At 45.5% G+C, this 24195-nt stretch overlaps 2 long non-coding RNA genes across 2 annotated transcripts; one reads left to right on the top strand and one right to left on the bottom strand.

Annotated features, from left to right (window-relative positions):
• Positions 1 to 7377: 7377 nt before the first annotated feature.
• Positions 7378 to 10085, bottom strand: LOC125758973 (uncharacterized). Its single transcript, XR_007416515.1, has 3 exons — positions 9619 to 10085; positions 7586 to 7667; positions 7378 to 7518 (listed from the first exon to the last, which is right to left on the bottom strand). It is a non-coding gene; the product is annotated as an uncharacterized LOC125758973 (long non-coding RNA).
• A 9952-nt stretch (positions 10086 to 20037) lies between these two features.
• Positions 20038 to 20811, top strand: LOC125758975 (uncharacterized). The gene is made up of 3 exons (XR_007416517.1): positions 20038 to 20103; positions 20170 to 20309; positions 20705 to 20811. It is a non-coding gene; the product is annotated as an uncharacterized LOC125758975 (long non-coding RNA).
• Positions 20812 to 24195: the final 3384 nt, after the last annotated feature.

Here is a 24195-nt window from a genome sequence, read left to right as displayed (position 1 = left end):
GTATTCCTCTGCCCCTTCCAGTGTCGCGCTACCTATCACAAAACGCTAATATTAGATGTGAAGCATCTTATAGCGGAGTTCAATCCGGTGGTGCTGGTGTGCGGCGTGACCACCGTTACTGCACATGCGTAAGCCCTCTCCACACACCTCCTCCCCCTCTCCACATTCCCTCTCTCCACGCTCCCACTCCCATTTCCTCTCCTACCCTCTCCTTTCACTCTCTCCCCCCTCTCCCCTTTTCCACGCCACTCTCCACTTCCCATCACCCCTTTCCCTCTCTCCCCTCCCCCACTGAAACGCGGGCTCTACATGCCGAAACGCTGCTTCGCATCGCCTCAGGTCGCCTTTAGCGGGAGATGGTGTGATTTATTTTCGCTAATACTGGTAAGACACACAATGGGTGCGTGCGGCCGGCACGTTCGTTCACGTTGTTGTGCTGATTCAGAGCACTAGCTGCGGTCCCCGTTTTGCTGTCGTTTTCCCTATTGTAACAGACTGCCTCGCCGTGGAAGCAGATCCGGATGGGCAGGCGATGACATCCGGTGCCCAGAGAATGAGAGTAGTCAGTGCTTTAAATCGTTGTTTGTCATCATCTCGTACTCTTGAGCAGGGAACAGTATGGGTGATCTCCAACGCTATTGCACACCATGGTCGGAGCCCAGATGCCTCAGAAGGTTCAGCAGCAGCCTCTCGTTGCCAGCAACAGTCTGCTTGAATCGCACTGACGCTCAGTCGCTTACTCAGTAAGCGCTACACAAATTCACACTGAGCTCCACTAGGTTTATCAGCAAAACACACGTGACTGCTTTACTTATTTTATACTAGCACTCAACGCATATCCACGAAATTTTATACGCGTATCAAGGCTTTTATACGCGTATCAACCGCGTAGAGCAAATGAAACAATTCAAAACTGTTTACGGAAGGACAATATATGTCCAAACTTTCACGGGTGAGTTTTGATCTAGACTTTTCGAGTTAAGCCGCCGGCACTCCCCTTTCGACTCCCCTTTTTGCAGCGTATCTCCAAAGAATATTGCTGCAAGGCGGGACTCCAGCGCTCGAGGCCTCCAGTTTTGGAAAAGGTTGCCTGCGGCTCTTCGAGAGGACAGGATTCATTTCGCTGACGATGCTTGTTAGCCCTGCATAACAGCACGACAATTTCACAGCCCTTACGAAACACGCGAAATATTTTTAGGTAGCGGTGCACCCTTCTTCTCGACTATTCAGTTTTAAACTTTCATAAGAGCACAGTTTTCTTTCCCGCTGCCCCCCTTTGGGCATACGGCGACGCCCCTGCCCCCCTCAATTGCATTACCCTGTACTACGAAGTCCTAACTGCTAAGTCGTTCAATCTTAGCGCCGTAAGCGCTGACCAACTCCCAGCTTGTGTAGTGCTCGCTGTGGTCCTCACGAGGAGGCTTTTAATTATGAAGCATAGTGCTACGCCCTCTTGTTTTATTTTGATGTATTCGGGTTTGACTAGCAAGGACGGTTAGCAACACTCGACGCTGAACGCTCCGCAGTGTCCGAGAGGCTTCGCGATTGTAGCGGATCACTTCGTTAAGATTGCGCGCAAGGCGCGAATAGTCTAGATTATTCCAGAGCTAGCGTGACCACCAGTGATAATACTTCGACGCGTGATGTATAAAAGACGGCGCGTCCCAGCCATGAGCACTTTTATCTACACTATAAGCACCGGTAATGTTTACTAAATGTGCACATTTTCACAAATTTGTGTACCTATAAAATATAAGTTATCTAGTAACCTTTGCAAAATTAACCTGTATTAAAAATGCACTAATTTACTTTTAAAATAATAGTTACGGAAATAACCTTTAGTAGCCATTCACAACATCGAGCGTTCTCACGTAAAAATAGAGGTTACGTTGTAGAGTACACGGTATACTGTTTACACAAAACGGCTTGCAGGAGATTTTATACAGCCACCGCTCTGCGCCTCCACTTTCCTGCGCTTTTCTTTCTTCGACGCATTCCAGGAGGTTACGCTCATCGCATGCTTGGATCAGCCAGGTGTGCCACAGCAACGGAAGCACAGCCTTCCGCTCTTTCGCACTTCGTGCTGCGCATGCCTCGTGTTTTTTCCGCGCTTCCTTGTGTGGTTTTAATACACCGTCTACATACGTACGCTAAGAAATGCGAACCTTTGCGGAGGGTATCACATGGAAGGTGCTTCTCGGAACACACGTGATGGCGAATTGTAATAAATCAAGTGCATGACTGCTTATAGAACGTGACAATTGCGGTGACCGAGGCCAAACGCGTCGCCTTCGCTTATTAGAAGAGGCAGCTAACAAAATATTCGCATATTAGAGGCGACTTGGAGTTAGCATGCACTGCAGTAATGATGAACTGCGATTATTATTATAATATGGTCGACCCGTCAATATCAGTGAAGACCAGTGATTTTATAACAGTATTATGACATACGTGTCAGTCCATCGTCTCGTGGTCCAACTTCAATGCAGTTTAAGCATAGGCTGGCGTGATTATAACACTTAACTATTTGTTTGCTGCTCGTGCACTTTCATTGACTGTGTTATTCGTGCTTATCAAACTGTGTTATCCGATAATAAATACCAGCCGTCTATTTGTTACAGGGCTATTTGCGATTTTGTTCACCTTTATTTATTTATTTATTTATTTATAAATACTGCGATCTGGTACCAGATCTTAGCAGGGTGGATATACATGAAAAAGCACAAACAGTTCAGCACATACAAATTGCAGGCTTTGTTCAAACATTTGTAAGAATTCTATAAACATACGTAACGAGCAAATAAAATTACACAAACACAAACTCATAACATATTCAGATATTTTTGAAACATTGCTAAGGACTTTTGAGAAACAGTTTCGGTATTAAGATTATTCCAGTCTGCTATAGTCCTGGGAAAAAAAGAATATTTAAAACAGTTACTCCTTGTGTTAAAGGGAACTATGGTTAAAGCATGCCTTTGCCTGGTTTGATAACCTGTTGAGTAAGAAAAATAATTTGAAGTTTTGACGTTATAATGTCCATTTACAAGTTGAAATAAAAACTTTAATCGGCAGACACGGTTGCGCTCCGTCACCGGGGGTAGTCCACTGCGTTTAATTAGCTCACTCACAGATGTGCGGCCGTAGGAATTGAAAATGAATCGAACAACCTTATGTTGTATGCGTTCAAGTTTTTTCACATTGGTTAAAGTAAATGGGTCCCAGAGAATCACTGCATATTCCAACAACGGTCGAATGTATGAATTGTATGTTAACAAACGAACAGTAGGTGTAGATGACTTCAATGTGCGTCTCAAGAAAAACAATTTGCGCAGGGAACTAGAAACAACAGTATCTATGTGCTTATTCCAAGAAAGATTATTAGTGATCCACAGGCCTAAATATTTGTACTCTGTTACCTCTAATAGAGATACACTATTTACACCATATGCATAATGAAGAGGTCTTTTTTTGTTCGTAATTCGCATATAAACAGTTTTATCATAATTAATTACCATTTGCCATTTTTCGCACCATGCAATGACCTTTGCCAGGTCATTATTTAGACGCATCTGATCATCAACTGAAGATACTTTTTCATATAGAATACAGTCATCTGCATAAAGTTTCACATGAACAGAAAGTTCTGCCGCAATGTCGTTAATAAATAATAAAAATAAAAGTGGTCCTAAAACTGACCCCTGGGGGACACCAGAAACAACCTCAGCACTTTTAGAAGAAGCATTGTTTAAGGTGACGAATTGGCGTCTGTTAGAAAGGTAGGCCGTAATCCAAGCAAGTATCTGGTCGTTTTTTATATAATAGCTTAATTTATGAATTAATTTATTATGCGATACCTTGTCAAATGCCTTGCGGAAATCCATGAATATAGCGTCTGTTTGTTTTCCTTCATTAATCGACTCTGCGAAATCATGCACGGTTTCAACTAATTGGGTACATGTAGAAAATCCACGCCTAAAACCATGTTGCACATCCACGAGTACTTTGTGCTCCTCTAAGAAACTTACTATATGTTTATGAAGTATGTGTTCCAAAATTTTACATGACGTAGAAGTTAGTGATACGGGTCGGTAGTTCTCTATGTATGATTTTTTGCCTGATTTATGCAGAGGTTTGATTTCGGCTGTCCTCCAGTCATCTGGTAAGGAACCGTCGCTTAATGATCTGGTGAACACAACATACAAGTATTTAGCACACCATTCCGCATAGCGCTTCAAAAACGCGTTTGGAACGCCATCGGGTCCCGGTGACTTCTTAATATCAAGGTTTAAGAGCAAATTACACACACCACTCTCAGAAATAACAACATCCGATATACCAGGAAGCGATACAGAAAAATTGGGAATGCAACCATTGTCCTTTGTGAATACCGACTGAAAAAAACTGTTAAAAGCAGAACAGATGACAGTCTCATTTTTTACACACTCGCCACCTATCATGAACTCAGTAGTGGCAGAAGATTTAGGCGTTATTTGGCGCCAGAATCTCTCTGGAGACGTTTGAATGAACGAAGGTAAGAGTGTTCCAAAATATTTTTCTTTGTCAAAAATTATTTTCTTCTTTAGTTGTTCGGAAGTTTCTTCATCGAGAGATTTTAAAGCTGTATTTGTTCTGGATTTCGTTTTTAACCTTTTGAGCCGTCGTTTCAATCGTAACGCCTCCCTGCAAATCCATGGGCTACGTTGCACGGATTTTTTCACAATATTGGGCACAAAACGCTGTGTACACTCAGAGACAATATCTTTAAATGAAAGCCATAAGTCATTCACAGGACAAGTACTGTTTTTAAAATCATCGAAGTAGAAATCGAGCATATCTATAATAGATTCGTCATCAGCACGGGAAAAATTCGGAAATGAATGTGTAATGTTCTGGCGGTAAAAACAGACGTTCGACAAACACAACAGGACAGCTTTGTGGTCAGAAATGCCGTTAGTGACATCACAGGTTATCTGATTTTGAATGGCACCACTTACAAAAAATAAGTCTAAAATTGATCCTACCGTTCTCTGCACTCTTGTGGGTTTATCTACGATTTGCAACAGGTCAAATGTGAACACGACGTCCAACATTGTGTTCAAATGTGGGTTCAGCAATGGAAACGTGGATACCGACAAAAAGTGAGGTTGACAAAGCAGGGAAACTGCTGAAGGCCGTAAAGAAGTGCGCGGAGAATTAACACTGCTCCTCACGACGTAGAGCATATTCAAAATTGATATACAAGCCGCTCGCAATACGCCACCTTGAGTCAGTTTTACGTACTTCTCGCAAAACCCAAAGAAATGTCTAAAATCATCGCTTAATAAGTAGCTGGCTGGTACATATGTGCACATTATATACGAATGCTGAATGATATAAAGACGCAGTAACAGTAAATCTATGCATACGCAAAAATACAATAGTACCAAGAGCGCATATCAAGAGCCGCAACGCGGTTTTCTCGAGAGATGCAAATTGCAATGTTTAAGCACCTACTTAATTGGATCAAGAGAGGATACTTGTCTGATACACATGACACAACTCACGATTAGGAATATCTGTCAATCACCTGCTCTTCTTAATTATCGTTTTAGTGGCAGACCACATTTGAACGACACGATGCTTGTGGGCGAAGGTGTGATCTTATGATGCATGCAACCTCTAAGCCAACTCCAAAGGAAATTGTTTTGTGCTTTTCCTTGCGATGAGGGAAACGTACATCTCTTGCCACGGACACCACAACTGTCGTGCTCCAAGCAGACATCTACCAGAATTATTCCAAAGCTCCAGCGTGTGCATTCAGGACAGGGCAGGCCATATGTCACCGCCGTGAAAGTTCTCATTACTCTGTGTACATATTTGTACGCTGCATAATAAAGCCGCAGAAAGAAGTACAAAAGAATAAGCGTGCACAGAAAGGTGCCCTAAAGGAAGAGACATGCTTCTCTTGCTAGACGACACTTGGCTGGGCCGATCATGCGCGTAGCGAGTGGTCCGAAATGTGTCGCAGAAAGAAGATCGAAAGAAAAAAGACGCACATACCCTTTGTGAGGCGACACCTGGGTCGGTCGGCCACGGGTAGAGCGGTCATACTGAGTGGAGCCCGCTGCAAATAATACGTGATCAGCGTCGTGCTTCTCAGTAAGTACACTAATGTGTGCGGCATACCATAAGTGCTGGTACTTTGCACATAAGCAGGACAGCTGAAACCCAGACGGCAGCCAAAAAGAGGGTGATTGTCAGTCCTTTACTTTTGTTGCTCGGGTTGTGCGTGCTCACAAGAAATTTTCTGAAGAAAAAAAAAAACATGCACCATTCGGAAAGAATTCATACTTCATTGCTTTATACCTCCAAAGCAGAATATATCAAAGTTTATTGATTTATAGCTTCAGATACTTGTCTAGCTGATAGAAGACCGCAGGTATTCAAAGCGTTTCTCCTTGTTTTCGCGTGTGGTTGGTACAAATTTACAGGAGCAGGTGGTCAGGATCTGCAGTCAAACCCTCTCTTGCTGCACGCACCATCATATTTCATCAGTCAATAGGTCAGTTGCTCATTCCGCAATCTCCTCGCTGGACAGTCGATCCTAAAAGGAGAGGACCGTTATTTTACACTATTTTAACGGTTACTGCCACTTTGCCCACAACTGCCGATAACATGTAATATTAATGAGAACTAACAGACAATAACGCCAAGGAAAGTATAGGGGGTGTTATCTGTAGTATTTAGAACATAAATGTGAAGAAAGTAAAGTGGACGAAAAGATGACTTGCCGCCGGCAGGGACCGAACCTGCGACCTTCGAATAACGCGTCCGATGCTCTACCACTGAGCTACGGCGGCGGTCATCCTCCCGTCCACTTTTTGGGGTATATATATGTTGATTTAACCGTAGGAGTGTTAGTCAGCGCCAATCGCAGCCATGGCAGCGAGTGTAGAACACTTTTTGCCTGGTGGCGTCACGTAGCACGTGATCTTTTTACGAGCTGGCAGCTGACCAATAATCCCTCGCATACTACCTGAAGGCATTAAGTCTGCCAGGACGAGACCCTCGCCATGATGTAATGTAATGTGAGACACATACCCCAACCCCCCCGACCTCCCAAAAAAAGGGTGTTACTTGACCAATCCATAAGCGTTCCTCAAATCTACTATCCTGTGCAATACGTTTATTGGAAAACAAAAATCTTATTTGAAAACGGACGTTAAGCCCAAATGCAATTTACATCTGTTTAGCACAAGAGTCAGCAATACAATAATGTAAGTGACAGTTTAGTAGTAGAAACACGACAGCCGGTGATTAGAAACAGAAACATTACAATTTACATTTTTCAGTGACCATACTTGGCATTTCACGTGGAGCTTCAATATGCTCGTACCTAATTGTTTTCCTCAAGGGGGATATTCCACTTGACAGTTCATAACCTCGGCTGCACCAAACGTAAGGCATATCGGCGTCTGGAAGCTTCCAAGCTGCCTGATAGGAGATCATCCCAGCATTCCTTGGGCGGGATGTATGCTGTAAACAGTTCCTACGCAACACATTTAATATGGCGGAAAAAAATTCATTTGTGTTGCCTACGTACCTTCAAACATTCCGGCTTTGACAGTTAAATCACATGTATACTTATTCATCTTTTCTAACCAAAATGGCACGTTGCATGCACCCTAGAACAGAACGAGAACACAAAAAAAGTTATCTCAGTGCCAGAGAACAAATTTTTATCGCCAAGGAACTAAGGACATCGAAAGACATACCAACCACACTGACCATGTCCCCCTTTGAACGATTGCTGGCATTCGTGCTATCTGAAAAATCGTTAAGCCACAGCGTATCGCTTATCGCGTAACATATTCTCAGCTGCCCCGCTTCGATAGCGAAGCAGTTAGACGTAATCGAGCGACGCAGAGCAAATACTGCCGGCAACAATGCGTAAAAGCATCACTATTTTTCTGACTCGACCCAACTCTTACAGCAGCGTAAGCATGAGCATGAATTGTCTGAATTTTGAATGCCGTACATTGTGATCTACATGAGTGCCACTATGGAATGAAGATGACTTCAGCATATATTTGTGGTAAGGTTTCAAGTTAGGTCAAGACGCAGAAGTTTGAAGTCTGAGGGAAGCCCGTCTGGTTGGGTTGATACGTGGTGACGTTGAAAATCCGAGGTACTGAGCCGACTAAAGCAAAAAGCACACACACACATACACACACACGCACGCACACGCGCACACACACACGCACGCGCGAGCACACACGCGAGCAAACACACACACAAGCGCGAGCGCAAACAATCACACGCGAGCAAACACACACACAAGCGCGAGCGCAAACAATCACACGCGAGCACACACACGCACGCGAGCACACACACACGCGAGCAAACACACGCGTGCACACGCACACACGCACGCGCGAGCACACACACACGTACGCACGCACACACACGGAGTGATCGGTATCAAAAGCGACTAAAACGTATCAAAAGCGAGATCAAGACGTCGTGAAAGTCATTTTTCTCGAGCGCGAGCACGTGCCTTCCCCCAGTCGATTGCGTGTCCCCTGAAACGTGCTCAGCCAAAGCACTGAATTTACCAATTCATTTTTTCACGTCATAAACGTCCTTTTGTGTGTGTGTATTAAATGTTTACTTCGGTCGGCGCAGTGCCTCGGGTTTGCTACATTCAGCTACACACGGAAGGATGCTGTGGTTTCCTTTAAGATACTTAAAACTACACTTAAAACGCACTCTTAACGCCATTTCATTGTCTTTCGTGTACTTAAAGCTTTATTCATTTCGGTAAGGCAAAACAAAGACAAGAATGGACACGTAGACAGGACGGGCGCTAGACATCAACTGACTTTACTGCAAGGAAACACACAAAAACCCGTTGCACAGGCGCGACGCGCTACATCACTCTACGAGGGCTTTTTTTTTTAATATGTCTAATTTTCTTTGCGCTACCGAAATGAACACCAGTGATCACAACCAACTAGCCCGCATTACCGCCTTAAACCCTCACTCGTCCACCTAAAACAACCGCAGCAGAGTTTGAAGCATGGCGAAAAGTTGAATTAGCTGACATGTCGCGTATAGACGCCACGAAATTTCATGTACCGGTGACAAGCACATGACAAACAGCCCAGACTGCCATGGACAGGAGCGAGTTACTGCGCACGAAGAGCTCGTCTGGGCAAAGCTGATCTGGGGCACTTTGTTTATGCCGCCTACAGTATTTCACACCGTGATTGCAGCCTTCATCGAGCGCGTTGAAGGTACCCAGACGGCGACAGCAAGAAGGGTTAAACTTCTGTCCTTCATCTCTTCTCACATAAACGTGTATGATAACGAATGAACTTAGTCGGATGTTTCATAATATACGCCCAAACACTCATCTTGTAATGTAAAACGCAGAGCAAATACTGCCAATAACAATGCGTTACATAAAAGTATGACACGATTTATTTAAAACATATAAGTATGACACGATTACATAAAAGTATGACACGACTCATCTCGTACAGTAGCGTAAGCATGAGCATAAATTCAGGCAAACACGCGACATAAGTACATATACACAAGCAAATAACGCACTGAAGAGAGAATATTGCTTACCTGCAAATCATATTTACTACTGTCTTCGGCAACGTAACAACGGATGCAACCCGCTCGACAACTGCCAGTCTCAGGCAAGCGAAGAATCAGCAATGCAGCTCGTCAAAACGGCCGTGCAGCCCACTGAACGTGCCCGTTGAAATGCCTCGTGGCTGATTTGCGGCGGATCGCGAAAGTTAATGACTGTCCTTGCGTGCTGTATCTCTAGTTGCACGCCACTCACGTACATAACACGATTCGACCACGCACGTGAACAAAGCGCGGAGCGTAAAACCTGGTTAAATCGATGAAACAAAGAGCAGCACTGCACAAACGCGACTTCAACAACAGCACCAACCGCCTCGCATTCGAATGCTCTTCCCGCAATACACCTCAAGCTGTGCAAAGCCTAGGAGAGATGACGCCGTCCCTGGTTCGATAAAGTTGAAGCGGCGCCTCGAGGACGCCACATTTGTTACTCACCGCGAGCTCGTACATCTCTCTACTCGGCCTCTTTACTGGAGCGGCCGTCCCACGCTGTTTTGTCAACTCAGCGGCATCTTTTTCTCCCGTGTTGGCGAATTGATGACGGTTAAGCGTGTTTGGTGCTATGTTGTCCCGTGACGTTTGCTGCACTTTACGATCCGTTAATTTTAACGCGAAACAAACAAACAAACTAGACAACACGACAGCGAAATTCTAATAAATTGTATTGCGAGTCTTGGAAAATATTTTTCTCGCGCCACGGGATGGTTCTTCGATCGCATCGTCAGTTTAATTTGGTCGGTTGTCGTGTGCTCACAGTACTTTATCTTGTCGCCATATGCGAAGGTTCCCGGAGGCAAATTAATTACTTCTACGGCTTAAAAGCAAAATAGATATAAGAGCTACTTAATAAATTATTTAGCACGAACATTTGACCAACATACGATAGTTTTTCGTTCTTGTGCTTCTGCCGATATCTGTGCAGATTATGTCACTTCATAAATTACGGGTTTTGGAAGCCGGCTCACCTTATTGAACTCCAGTTTTAGTTCATACCCCACCATCGCTTGCCTCAGTACGCCGCAATGTAAAATCGCTGCTTCTGTGATTTGCTTTTCTGCTGTCAAGACCCGTTCTGTGTGTACATCATCCGCTGTTCAATTCATAAAGCCAGCCTTGAACAAGACAGATCGCGATGTGACACATTGATCAATAAACTTCCACTCCATAGTGTAGGTCCCCTGACGGATGAGTCATTGCGCTCTTATAAGTTACAATCTAAAGGTTACAATGCTCATCGCGGTGCTTTAGCTTTTAACTTGGCACGCTACTGTCGATGTAACCTTTATGAGAGAGGGAAATGAAGAAAACACAAAGATAAAATTGCTGTAACAGCCATGTAACTGATAAATTATAGGTCACATGTCTTTTTATGCTGTCGTAAATGTTACCGTTATTAGAGTGTATGGCCGACGCCCTGTTCGCCGCTATCAGTGTACAGCGTGTATTGCTGTAGTTTGAGTTCTCATTTCGCGGCCATAAGTTCGGCCAAATAAACACTTTCATCTTGAACACGCCGACTGTTATCTTCGTCGACGTCACGACCCCGTGACAATAGAATAGGAATAGGCGTAAAAGTCATTCGCCTCACTGCGAAGCTCCGCTAGAATTGTCGCTGGCAAACTGTTTTCGTGCGCTTGCGAGGCGATTTCTAAAACGGCAACGTACCTGGCACTCCCGTGACTGATCTGATGAGCTGTAAATAGAACGTCTGGAAGGTCACTGACACTTTATGTACGTCAAAAAATCGTGGAGAGTTCGCTTTTCTTGTCGTTTTTGTTCTGTGGCTCTGACGCATTGAAACCAATCTTGTCACAGATGACAAAGCCCCATTTTTCACTCCGCTCTCTCTGACAATTTCACCTTGTGTCGCGCCACTCGCGCATTCTTTCGAGCATTCCGCTCGCATCTCATGATCAGTTGAAATGCCATTGTCTTCACGTCTTGCCTGCGCATACTACAGGATTCACATAGAACGCTCCTAGTTCTTTGCACTCTCGACTGAGGGACAGCTTAACTTGCTTAGAAAAAGCTTCCGAGCTACGCGATTCGCATACGTCAGACCTGTATTGAATGCATCGTGTACCCTACATTGTTCATCAGTGCAGTTTTCTGACCGAACACTGGTGTACATTAGAACGAGCTAAAAAAAAAACATTCGTCCACAACCTGTACAGGTTGTGGACGAATTCGCGCAGTGCCTTTTGTCAGAGTCCCAAGTATCACTGCGTCACTAAGAAGAGCTAACTCTCTTAGTTCACTTGCGCACATGCAGCTAATCTCACAGTGGAAGAACAGCGCAGTAAACGGGACGAATAATACAAACATAGGCGTGCGCACAGGGGGGGGGGGGGGCAGGGGTGGCGGCCGCCCCCCCCCCTAATCACCTGAGAGGGGAGCGCAAAATCTGCCCCGAACATTGACCCTTCTAGTCACCTAAAAGGAGGGGGTAGCAAACTCTGCCCCATACATTGACTTAGTAGTGTGAGTGTGGGGGGGGGGGGGCTGCGATGAACCTTCGCCCCCCCCTGATGGGCAACCCTGCGCACGCCTATGAATACAAAGGACACATTGTTGTGTCCTTTGTCTCCTGCGTCCCGTTTTTGCGCTCTTCTGCTACAATGTTCATCAACCAACTAGCCTACCATATAAACCATATAATCCTCGTGCTTTACATTTCTTCTACGTCGGACCCTTTTGCACTTTTCATCTCTCAAGCTTTCCCAGCGCTGTGTCCTGTGTGTTTTTGTCCTGTTTATTGCGCTGTTCTGCCACATTATTCATAAACCAACTAGCCCAGCTAACAACCTTTGTGCTAATCTTTGTTCTCGTAGCTGTTTCCGCAACATACTCAGCTGATAACTCTACCGAATCGTACACAGCAGGCTCACCTGCTTTTCTAGCATCCCACTGGCACGTAATCTCATCGTGGTCACTATGGCCTTCAAAAACGTCGTCTGCTAGTGAAACACTTTCAGTTGCAGAGAGTATGTGTCCAGTCATGAAGGCGGTGCGGCTCTCACTCATGATAACCTCTGCAATACACTCCATTGATTGCTTTGCCAATTCATCTATATATTCTCTTGTATAACATTAGCACAGCACCTCGTTTTGCTTACTCTATACTTCCTTCTGCATGATGACTCTTTCCGGCAGAACAATATATGTCCAAAATTCATGGCTGAGTTTTGATCTAGGCGTTTTGACTTAAGCCGCCGGTACTCCTCTTTAGACTCCTCCTTTTTGCACCGTATCTCCAAAGAACATTGCTGCAAGTTGGGACTCCAGCGGAGGAGGCGACCCGTTTTGGAAAAGTTTGTCTGCGGCTGTTGAGAGGACAAGATGCATTTCGTTGACAATCCTTGTTTGCCCGCAAGGCAGCAGGACAATTTATCAACAGCCTATAAGAAACACGCGAAATGTTTTTCGATAGCACTGCGCGCTTCTTTTCAACTATTCGTGTTTAAACTCGCATAAGAACAGGGTTTTCTTTCCCGCTGTCCTCAATTTGGCCTAGGCCGACTCCCCTGCCCCGATCAACCTCGTTTGCCTGTACTACAATGTCATAACTTCTAAGTCTGGTAATGTTAGCTCCCATTAGCGCTGACCAACTCCCAGCTTGAGTAGTACTCGCCGTAGCCCTAATGAAGAGGTTTTTATTTATGAAGTAGATTATACAAAAGGCGTAAAAGCCATTCGCCTCACTGCGAAGCTCCGCTAGGAGTATTCCTGGCAAACTGTTTTTGTGCCTTTTTGAGGTGATTTCCCAAGACCAACGACCCTGGCACTCCCGTGACCGATCTGAGTAGCTGTAAAAAGAACATCTGGAAGGTCACTGACACTCTCTATCTGTAAAACATCGTGGAGAGTTCGCTTTTCTCGTCGCTTTTGCTTTGTGGCTCATGCGCATTCACATCAATCTTGTCACAGATGACAGAGCCCCCTTTTTTGCTCTTTAGCCTAAGCGTCTGGAGCATTCCTTCAAAGGCGTGGCGCTCTTTGGCGCACTTCACTCTCTACGTCAGTTTCGCCTTTTGGTACGGTACTCGGTTTTTCCTTCTAGCAATCCGCTGGCGACTCTTGTTCTTCTGAAATTTCATTGTCTTCATGTCTTGCCTGCGAAGACTGCACGATTCGCACGGAACGCTCCTAGTTCTTTGTACTCTGTACTGAGGGGCAGCTTGGTTCGCTTAGAAAAAACGGAGCTTTTTACTTCTGAGCTACGCGATTCGCGTACGTCAGACCTGTATTGAATGCGTCGTGTACCCTGCATTCTTCATCAGTGCACTTGTCTGACCGCACATTTGTATTTATTAGCACGAAATCTAGTCTACCATATAACGCTTGTGCATTACATTTCTTCTACATCGCTCCCTTTTACACCTTCATCTCTCAAGCTGTCCCAGCGCTGTTTCCTATGTGGTCTTTATCCTGTTTTTTGCGCTGTTCTGCCACATTATGTCCGCTCTCATACGTGTTTCCGTAACATAGGCTACTCTACTCAGCTGATAATTCTACGGAATCGTCCACAGTATGTTCACCTGCTTTTCTAGCATCCCAATGACATATCATCTCACTGATGTCACTATGACCTTCAACCGTGTCTTCTGCTGTGAAGCATTTTCACTTACAGGGATTTTGTGTTCACTCATGAACACGGTGCGGCCCTCACCCGTGACAACCTCTGCAATATACTCCAATGATGGCTGTGCAAATTAATCTGCATATTCTCTAGTATGACACTGGCACAGCACCTCGTTGTGCTTATTCTAGACTTCCTCCCTTACAATGACTCTGATACGGTCTCGAGCAGGTCGTCCGCTCTCATCGCTTGAACATCCCCGTAGCTTGTCGTGGGCATGCGGCGGTTGTATTGGTTGTATTGGTTGTATGCGGCGGTTGTATTGGTTGTATTGGTTGTATGCGGAGGTTGTATTGTTGTGGCCTCAGAAACGAATTTCGAGACAGTCTTAGGCGGGTTGAACGCAAGCTCGGGTGAAATGCTCTTCTTTCACTCTCCGCAGCAGGAAGCGAGCCTCCTTTTCCTTAGACATGGCGGGGTCGGCATAACGGAATAGGCGAGTCATTTCTCTGGCGTACCCGCCGATGTTTTCGTTCGGAAGCTGCATGCGTGCTTCCAGCTGGATGTCGGTCCTTGCCATCCCAACGACACTCGTAAAGGTGTTCGGGAACGCGGCACGAAAGTGGTCCTAGGTCGTCAGCTTAGCCTCTCGATTCCCAAACCACGTTCTGGCACAGTTTTGAAGCAAAAAGTAGACGTGCCGGAACTTTTCATCACAGTCGCACCTGTTGAACTTGGCTATCCGGTCGCATCCTTCCAGCCAACTTTCCAGGTTTTAAATGGTGATCCATGGAAAGTTGGTGGCTCCCTTATGTTGTTGTAACAGCATAGATGTAGTTGCAATGTGAGTTGTCATCGTCGCTGATGTGGTGGTCATGGCCGGTGTTATTCCTGGCCCTGTGGGGTTGAGGGCCGTACTCTAGTCGCAGTCCTTGTTGGGCACACCAACATCGGTGTGCTCCAAGGCTCTATTCTGGGGCCACTTTTATTTTTGATTTATATTAATGATTCACCAAATTTTCTTTTCTCATCCCAGTGCATTTTGTATGCCGACGATACGACTGTATTCGCCTCTCATAAAGATATCCCATCTCTCGTAAATATTTTGAATGCTGATTTAAATAATATTTTAAATTGGTGTAATACCAACATGTCATCCATTAATGCTACTAAAACCAAATTTGTTGTATTCAGTTCACATCAGCGAAACGTATCATCAATACCACATATCATTTTTGGTCCCCACTCTCTCTCGCATAGCTCAAGCTGCTTTTGTAGGTATTCTTCTGGATAGTAACTTAAGATATCAGAGTCGTATTGCTGGCATAAAAAAGAAAATAGCATATTGTATACGCGTCCTAATTAAAACGCGCCCTTACTTCTCACGCACCACATTACTGTCTCTCTATCACTCCATCGTCCTTTCCCATTTCACTTATGGCATAACATGCTGGGGAAATACTTACAATACTTATATTGCGTCCCTCCAGATTGTCCAGAACCATGCTACAAGAATAATTACATGCAGCCCTCGCCTTTGCAATGCCAAATCACTACTACGCGAGCATACCATTCTCACCATCAATGGACTCACTAAATACAACTTAGGTATTTTTTTCTACAGTCTTATAAATAATGAACTTCCGCCAGCCATTTTTCCATCATCTAATCTTACGATCTATAGCACTACTCTATTCGCGATGAACAACAATTTTCTTTTACCCAGAATTCGGACTAATTATAGGAAGCAAACTGTAGCACTCACCTCTATTTCCCTTTGGAACACTCTTGCGCTTATCATGAAAACCACAAGACCGTTACACCCTTTTAAGAAAGAACTAAAAATGCACTTCCTTCATTCTGAATAACGAGTGATTGTGTCTTTCATTTAAGGTACGTGTGCGTAGTTGTTCAGTATATTTTGGATACAGATTATCTGGCTATTGTATTGTTTTTTTTTTCTTTTCCTCTTTGCTCATCGTTTTTGTTTTGTTGTGATATTTTAAAAGCGTATTAGTTTATGTAATGACGTATAATTTTTCTGTGAATGTTATTTTTTTTTGCTTGAATGATTGACCGCGCTACTGTTGCTACTATGACGTGCTTATTACCTTATTTCATTTTATACAGGAGGTCCCGATACAGTTTCTTGACTATGGGACCCCCTCCTGTGTACCAAACGCTTGTAATTTCACTCAACTTTTAACAATAAAATTCTGATTCTGATTCTGTCTGAGGCTAGCTCATTGGTGCACGATGTCTTTGATGTTTTCTTGACTTAGGCTTAGATCACGGCTTTTCCGCGGCGTCCGGAACATCAAGGAATCAGCACCTCCATCAGATATCACGTTGTTGTGACGGTGAAGAAGGATGCAGCAAGACTGTGAAATACGGAACTCTTTGTTTGGACGAACTTGTGCTCGGAAATGGAAAAGTCAAGGTGCAATTCATCTTCAAAAGTGCTCTTAGTGAACACAGACACAAACAAAAAAGTACCGGACGTAAGGCAGCGTGACCAAGCGCACTTTTGAAGATGAATCAACACCAACTAGCCCAACTCAAAGCTCTTCTCAAGGTACAAGCCATTCACGCTGCATTGTCTGAAAGCGGTCAGACATCCGTCGTCCGTTGAGTAACCTAATCTGCAGTAAAGTGCGTCGGCTTTTTATACCAGCGGCATCGATGGTTCCATCGATGGTTCTAGAGAAAATGAAAGAACTGATACTCTCACCCCTCTGAAATTTTGGTGGAGGTGGGGACGTGAAATTTATGGGGTAAACAAACCGGCATGGGGCAAACAAAACGGCAGACGCCACGCGGCGTCCCCTCAGCGCTGCCTGGCTTTGGGGCAGCTTTGTGTTGTCGGCGTAAACTTAGCACGCATTGTGTGGTTCAGATGCAGTAGAATGTAGCAGGCAAACGTTCACCAGTCTGTTGCTTCCATGCCGTTGCTTCCATGTGCCTGGAAGGAGCGCTGGTGAAATCTTGTCCTCATCTAATGCAGGAAAGTTTCAATAATCAGGTCACGAGGCTGTATTCAGCCGGCTACCCTGGTTCTGTCGTTGTTGCAGTCTCGGAAACCCTCCTTCAGAAACTGAAGGGATCGAGAAGAAATAGGCAGCCGATGGAAAAAAGGCCCATGGTTATGCCATATGTGCACAAGGTTGCTCACAACCTTAAGAATGTGGCCAACAGGTACAAAGTACCCTTGGTGTTCTCGGCGCCCCGCAAGTTGGCTAGCCTGTGCCCACGCATTTCTTCTGCACCGAGGCCCTCCCCGTGTGGGAAGAGGCACGCAAGGCCCTTTGTCGCCTGCTCGGTTGGCGTGGTGTACGAGATCCCGCTTAGTTGCGGTAGGGTATATATCGGCCAAACAGGCCGGTGCATAAACGACAGGATGAGGGAGCACGAACTTTCGGTGAAAAATAAACTTTCAGCACATTTGCCTGTGCATTGTTGTTCCTGCAAGTGTGAGCCTGGGTTTGCCAGTGTTTCCGTTCTTGGAAAGAGTAACGATGTCTTAGCGCGTGAAATTATGGAAGCATACTATATTAGAAAGAAGAAAGAATGCTGTGTTAGTGACACATCTGTTGCTCTGCGTGTGGCTGAATTTAGTTTCATCGATTCATTTTTCGATTAGTTAATCTTGTTATCGCGGGTTTTTGACGAGCTTGTGAGGCGATGTGCGCGCGCAGGGTCGCTGTGGTTATATATGATGCTGATGTTCTGGGAATAAAGTTAGTTGCGAGTGACGCCCTTTCTGTCCTGTCTTACTTTTTTCCTTGATGGTACGCGTCTTTTTGGTTCTTCAAACTCTGCTGCGGTAGTTTTAGGTGAACGAGTGAGGGTTTAAGGCGGTAATGCGGGATAGTTGGTTGTGATCACTGGTGTTCATTTCGGTAGCGCAAAGAAAATTAGACACATTAAAAGAAAAAAAAAACCCCTCGTAGAGTGATGTAGCGCGTCGCGCCTGTGCAACGGGTTTTTGTGTGTTTCCTTGCAGTAAAGTCAGTTGATGTCTAGCGCCCGTCCTGTCTACGTGTCCTCTCTTGTCTTTAATTGTTTTGCGCTACCGAAATGAATAAAGCTTTAAGTACACAAAAGACAATGAAATGGCGTTAAGAGTGCGTTTTAAGTGTAGTTTTAAGTGTCTTAAAGGAAATCACACTATCCTTCCGTGTGTAGCTGAATGTAGCAAACCCGAGGCACTGAGCCGACCGAAGTAAACATTTATCGCGCGCGCACACACACACACACACACACACACACACACACACACACACACACACACACACACACACACACACACACACACACACACACACACACACACACACACACACACACACACACACACACACACACACACACACACACACACACACACACACACACACACACACACACACAAAAGCACGTTTATGACGTGAAAAAATAAATCGCTAAATCCAGTGCTTTGGTGAGCACGTTTCAGGGGACACGCAATCGACTGGGGGAAGGCACGTGCTCGCGCTAGAGAAAAATGACTGTCACGACGTCTTTATCTCGAGTCGCTCTTGATACCGGCCACTCCGTGTGCGTGCGTACGTGTGTGTGTGTGCTCGTGCGTGTGTGTGTGTGTGTGTGTGCTCGTGCGCGCGTGTGTGTGTGCTCGCGCGTGCGTGTGTGCGTGTGCGCGCGTGTGTTCGCTCGCGTGTGTTCGTGCGCGCGTGTGTGTGTGCTCGCGTGTGTGTACGTGCTCGCGCGTGCGTGCGTGTTTGTGTGCTCGCGCGAGCGCGCGTGTGCGTCTGCGCGTGTGTGTTTGCTCGCGTGTGTGCTCGTGCGCGCGTGTGTGTGTGCTCGCGCGTGCGTGTGTGTGTGCGCGCGCGCGTGAGTGCTCGTGCGCGCGTGTTTGCTCGCGTGTGTGCTCGTGCGCGCGTGTGTGTGTGCTCGCGCGTGCGTGTGTGTGTGTGTGTGTGTGTGTGTGTTTGCTCGCGCATTCGTGCGTGTGTGTGTGCGCGCGCGCGTGTGTGTGGTCGTGCGCGTGTGTTTGCTCGCGTGTATGTGTGTGCTCGCGCTTGCGTGTGTGCTCGTGTGCGTGTGTGCTCGCGTGTGTGTGTGCGCGCTCGCGCGTGCGTGTGTGTATGTGAGTGCGCGCGCGTGCGTGTGTGCTCGTGCGCGTGTGCTCGCGTGTGTGCGCGCGCGTGCGTGTGTGTATGCGCTTGTGTGTATGTGTGTGCGTGCGCGTGCGTGTGCGTGTGTATGTGTGCGTGTGCTTTTTGCTTTAGTCGGCTCAGTGCCTCGGGTTTTCAACGTCACCACGTATCAACCCAACCAGACGGGCTTCCTTCAGACTTCAAACTTCTGCGTGTTGACCTAACTTGAAACCTTACCACAAATATATGCTGAAGTCATCTTCATTCCATAGTTGCACTCATACAGATCACAATGTACGGCATTCAAAATTCAGATAATTCATGCTCATGCTTCGCTGCTGTAAGAGTTGGGTCGAGTCAGAAAAATAAGTTGTCATGCTTTTACGCATTGTTGCCGGCAGTATTGCTCTGCGTCGCTCGATTACGTCTAAATGCGTCGCTATCGAAACGGGGCAGCTGAGAATATGTTACGCGATAAGCGATACGCAGTGGCTTAACGATTTTCAGATAGCACGAATGCCAGCAATCGTGCAACGTAGGAGTTCAAAGGGAGACATGGTCAGTGTGGTTGGTATGTCTTTCGATGTCCTTAGTTCCTTGGCGATAAAAATTTGTTCTCCGGCACCGAGATAACTTTTTTTTGTGTTCTCGTTCTGTTCTAGGGTGCAAGCAACATGTCATTGTGGTTAGAAAAAATGAATCAGTATACATGTGATTTAACTGTCAAAGCCGGAATGTTTAAAGGTACGTAGACAACGCAAATGATTTTTTCCCGCCATAATAAATGTGTTGCGTTGGAACTGTTTACAGCATACATCCCGCCCAAGGCATGCTGGGATGATCTACTATCAGGCAGCTTGGAAGCTTCCAGACGCCGATATGCCTTACGTTCGGTGCAGCCGAGGTTATGAACTGTCAAGTGGAATATGCCCCTTGAGGAAAACAATTAGGTACGAGCATATTCAAGCTCTACGTGAAATGCCGAGTATGGTCACTGAAAATTGTAAATTGTAATATTTCTGTTTTTAATCACCTGCTGTCGTGTTTCTGCTACTAAACTGTCACTTACATTATTTGATTGCTGACTTTTGTGCTAAACAGATGTCAATTGCATTTGGTATTAACGTGCGATTTAAATAAGATGTTTGTTTTCCGATAAACGTATTGCACAGGATAGTAGATTTGAGGAACGCTTATGTAGTGGTAAAGTAAAGTAACACCCCTTTTTTTTGGGGGGGGGGGGGGGAGGGGTGCAGTATGTGTCTCACATTACATGTTATCGGCAGTTGTGTGCAAAGTGGCAGTAACCGTTGAAATAGTGTAAAATAACGGTCCTCTCTTTTAGGATCGACTGTCCAGCGTGGAGATTGCGGAATCAGCAGCTGACATATTGACTGATGAAACATGATGGTGCGTGCAGCAAGAGAGGGTTTGACTGCAGATCCTGACCACCTGCTCTTGTAAATTTGTACCAACTACAGGCGAAAACAAGGGGAAACACTTTGAATACCTGCGGTCTTCTATCAGCTAGACAAGTCCCTGAAGCTATAAATCAATAAACTGATGTATTCTGCTTTGGAGGTATAAAGCAATGAAATATGAATTCTTTTCGAATGGTTGATGTTTTTTTTTCTTCAGAAAATTTCTTGGGAGCACGCACAACCCGAGCAACAAAAGTAAAGGACTGACAATCACCCTCTTTTTGGCTGCCCGCTGGGTTTCATCTGTCCTGCTTATGTGCAAAGTACCAGCAGTTATGGTATGCCGCACACATTAGTGTACTTAAGGAAAAGCACGACGCTGATCACGTATTATTTGCAGGGGGCTCCACTCAGTATGACCGCTCTATCCGTGGCCCACCGACCCAGGTGTCGCCTAACAAAGGGTATGTGCCTCTTTTTTCTTTCGATCTTCTTTCTGCGACACATTTCGGACCACTCGCTACGCATATGATCGGCCCAGCCAAGTGTCTAGCAAGAGAAGCGTGGCTCTTCCTTTAGGGCCTCTTTCTGTGCACGCCTAATCTTTTGTACTTCTTTCTGCGGCTTTATTATGCAGCGTACAAATATGTACACAGAGTAATGAGAACTTTCACGGCGGTGTCATATGGCCTGCCCTGTCCTGAATACACACGCTGGAGCTTTGGAATAATTCTGGTACATGTCTGCATAGATCACGACAGTTGCGTTGTCCGTGGCAAGAGATGTACGCTTCCCTCATCGCAAGGAATAGCACAAAACAATTTCCTTTGGAGTTGGCTTAGAGCTTGCATGCATCATAACGTCACACCTTCACCCACAATTATCGTGTTGTTCAAATGTGGTCTGCCACTAAAACGATAATTAAGAAGGGCAGGTGATTGACAGAAGGGCAGGTGATCATTCCTAATCATGAGTTGTGCCATGTGTATCAGACAAGTATCCTCTCTTGATCCAATTAAGTAGATGTTTAAGCATTACAATTTCTATCTCTCGAGAAAACCGCGTTGCGGCTCTTTGTATGCGGTCTTGGTATTATTGTATTTTTGCGTATGCATACATTTACTTTTACTGCGTCTTTATATCATTCAGCATTCGTATATAATGTGCATATCTGTACCAGCCAGCTACTTATTAAGCGATGATTTCAGGCAGTTCTTTGGGTTTTGCGAGAAGTACGTAAAACTGACTAAACGTGGCGTATGGCGAACGGTTTGTATATCAATTTTGAATATGCTCTACGCCGTGAGGAGCAGTGTTAATTCTCAGCGCACTTCTTTACGGCCTTCAGCAGCTTCCCTGCTTTGTCAACCTCACATTTTGTCAGTATCCACGTTTCCATTGCTGATCCCACATTTGAAGGTGAACAAAATCGCAAATAGTCCTGTAACAAATAGACGGCTGGTATTTATTATCGGATAACACATAGTTTGATAAGCACGAATAACACAGTCAATGAAATTGCAATTCAGTCAATGAAAGTGCAATGAAAGTGCAGTCAATGAAAAATAATTGAAGTGTTATAATCACGACAGCCTATGCTTAAACTGCATAGAAGTTGGACCAAGAGAGGATGGCCTGACACGTATATCATGATACTGTTATAAAATCTCTGGTCTTCACTGATATTGACGGGTCGACCACATTTTAATAATAATCGCGGTTCATCATTACTGTAGTGCATGCTAACTCCAAGTCGCCTCGAATATGCGAATGTTTTGTTAGCTGCCTCTTTCTAATGAGCGAAGGCGACGCGTTTGGCCTCGGTCACCGCAATTGTCACGTTCTATAAGCAGTCATGCACTTGAATGATTACACTGCGCCATCGCGTGTGTTCCGAGAAGCACCTTGCATGTGACACCTTCCGCAAAGGTTCGCGTTTCTTAGCGTACGTATATGGATGGTGTATTAAAACCGTACAGGGAAGCGCGGAAAAAACACGAGGCATGCGCAGCACGAAGTGCGAAAGAGTGGAAGGCTGTGCTTCCGTTGCTGTGGCACAACTGGCTGATCCAAGCATGTGATGAGCGTAACCTCCTGGAATGCGTCGAAGAAAGAAGAGCGAAGGAAAGAAGAGCTAGGCGCAGAGCGGTGGCCGTATAAAATCTCCTGGAAGCCGTTTTGTGTGAACACTATACCGTGTACTGTACAACGTAACCTATATTTTTACGTGATGTAGCCGTATAAAATCTCCTGCAAGCCGTTTTGTGTAAACAGTATGCCGTGTACTGTACAACGTAACCTCTATTTTTACGTGAGAATGCTCGATACTATGAACGGGTACTAAAGGTTACTAGATAACCTCTATTTTATAAGTACACAAATTTGTGAAAATGTGCACCTTTAGTAAACGTTACCGTGCTTAGAGTGTACATGCAGCACGTAGTCCGATAATAACAACAAAATTTTATTGCCCTTCCGTATCAACGACACAGCCTCTAAAAACGAGATACGATGCCTATGGGGCATGTTATGTACGGCGCGTCAGACGCCAAGAAACAAAAGTTGAAGTGTGCTCTGTGTTGTCACAATGAGTTAACACAATGACCAAAAGAGCGCCCATCTGAGATCTTCGCATGCAAATACATGCGTTAGTGATCAGCATTGACGCGAAATTACTACGTACACACTCTAGGAAAAAAAAGTCAAAAGAGGGTCACAGCCGCCTGACTGTCTTCGGGTGTCCATTTGACCTCTTTTGGAAGGTAGAGGCAGAGAAAGAGAGTTAGCATTTTGGCTGGAGTCACGGGACTCTCCTGAAGCGCGTTTCGATTGGCTTCCGTGATGAAGGCGCCGCCGTATACGCCATACATGTCACGAGCTTGCTCTTTGGCGCCGTTGTGGCGCGTTGGCGAGCCGACGGAGCCGGGGTGGCACGCCGCTTCTGCCTCCTCTCTCAGTCTCTCCGCCTATTGGAATGCGTTGCGTGGTTGCGTTGGTTGCGCGGGCTGCGTGTCTGTTCATGCGCGTCTTCGGTGGTGTTGACGCTGGCTCCTTGCAAGAAGTGACGCTTGGAGGGCGGAATATTCATGGAGCTGCGGATAAGGACAACGGGCGCCAGTTAACGGTGAGTGTACTGCTTTCGTAGGCACTAATTAAACAGCTTTAGCTGGGCGTCTGCAGCAGCTCTGCGGAAGTTATCTGCCAGCAATTTCAAAAGCAGTGTCTGTCCGCAGGGCTGTTGCGGATGCCCAACTAAAGCTGTCAGTTAACAAGTTCTCACCGTTATGCGCGTTGCTGTGCAAGCTCTCTTATAGTGAGCGACGCAAACAATTATCAAGGGTCATTTTTTGCTGATCGCACGTTGTACCTGCACTACTGAATGTGCAAGATGTCGTTTAGAGATGCGCTTTAGTCT

Source organism: Rhipicephalus sanguineus, chromosome 6, assembly GCF_013339695.2.
Source record: "Rhipicephalus sanguineus isolate Rsan-2018 chromosome 6, BIME_Rsan_1.4, whole genome shotgun sequence".
In the NCBI taxonomy this organism is placed as follows: domain Eukaryota; kingdom Metazoa; phylum Arthropoda; class Arachnida; order Ixodida; family Ixodidae; genus Rhipicephalus; species Rhipicephalus sanguineus.
Note: the sequence above shows the minus strand (reverse complement) of the source record. Positions and strands in the feature narration are given on the sequence as shown.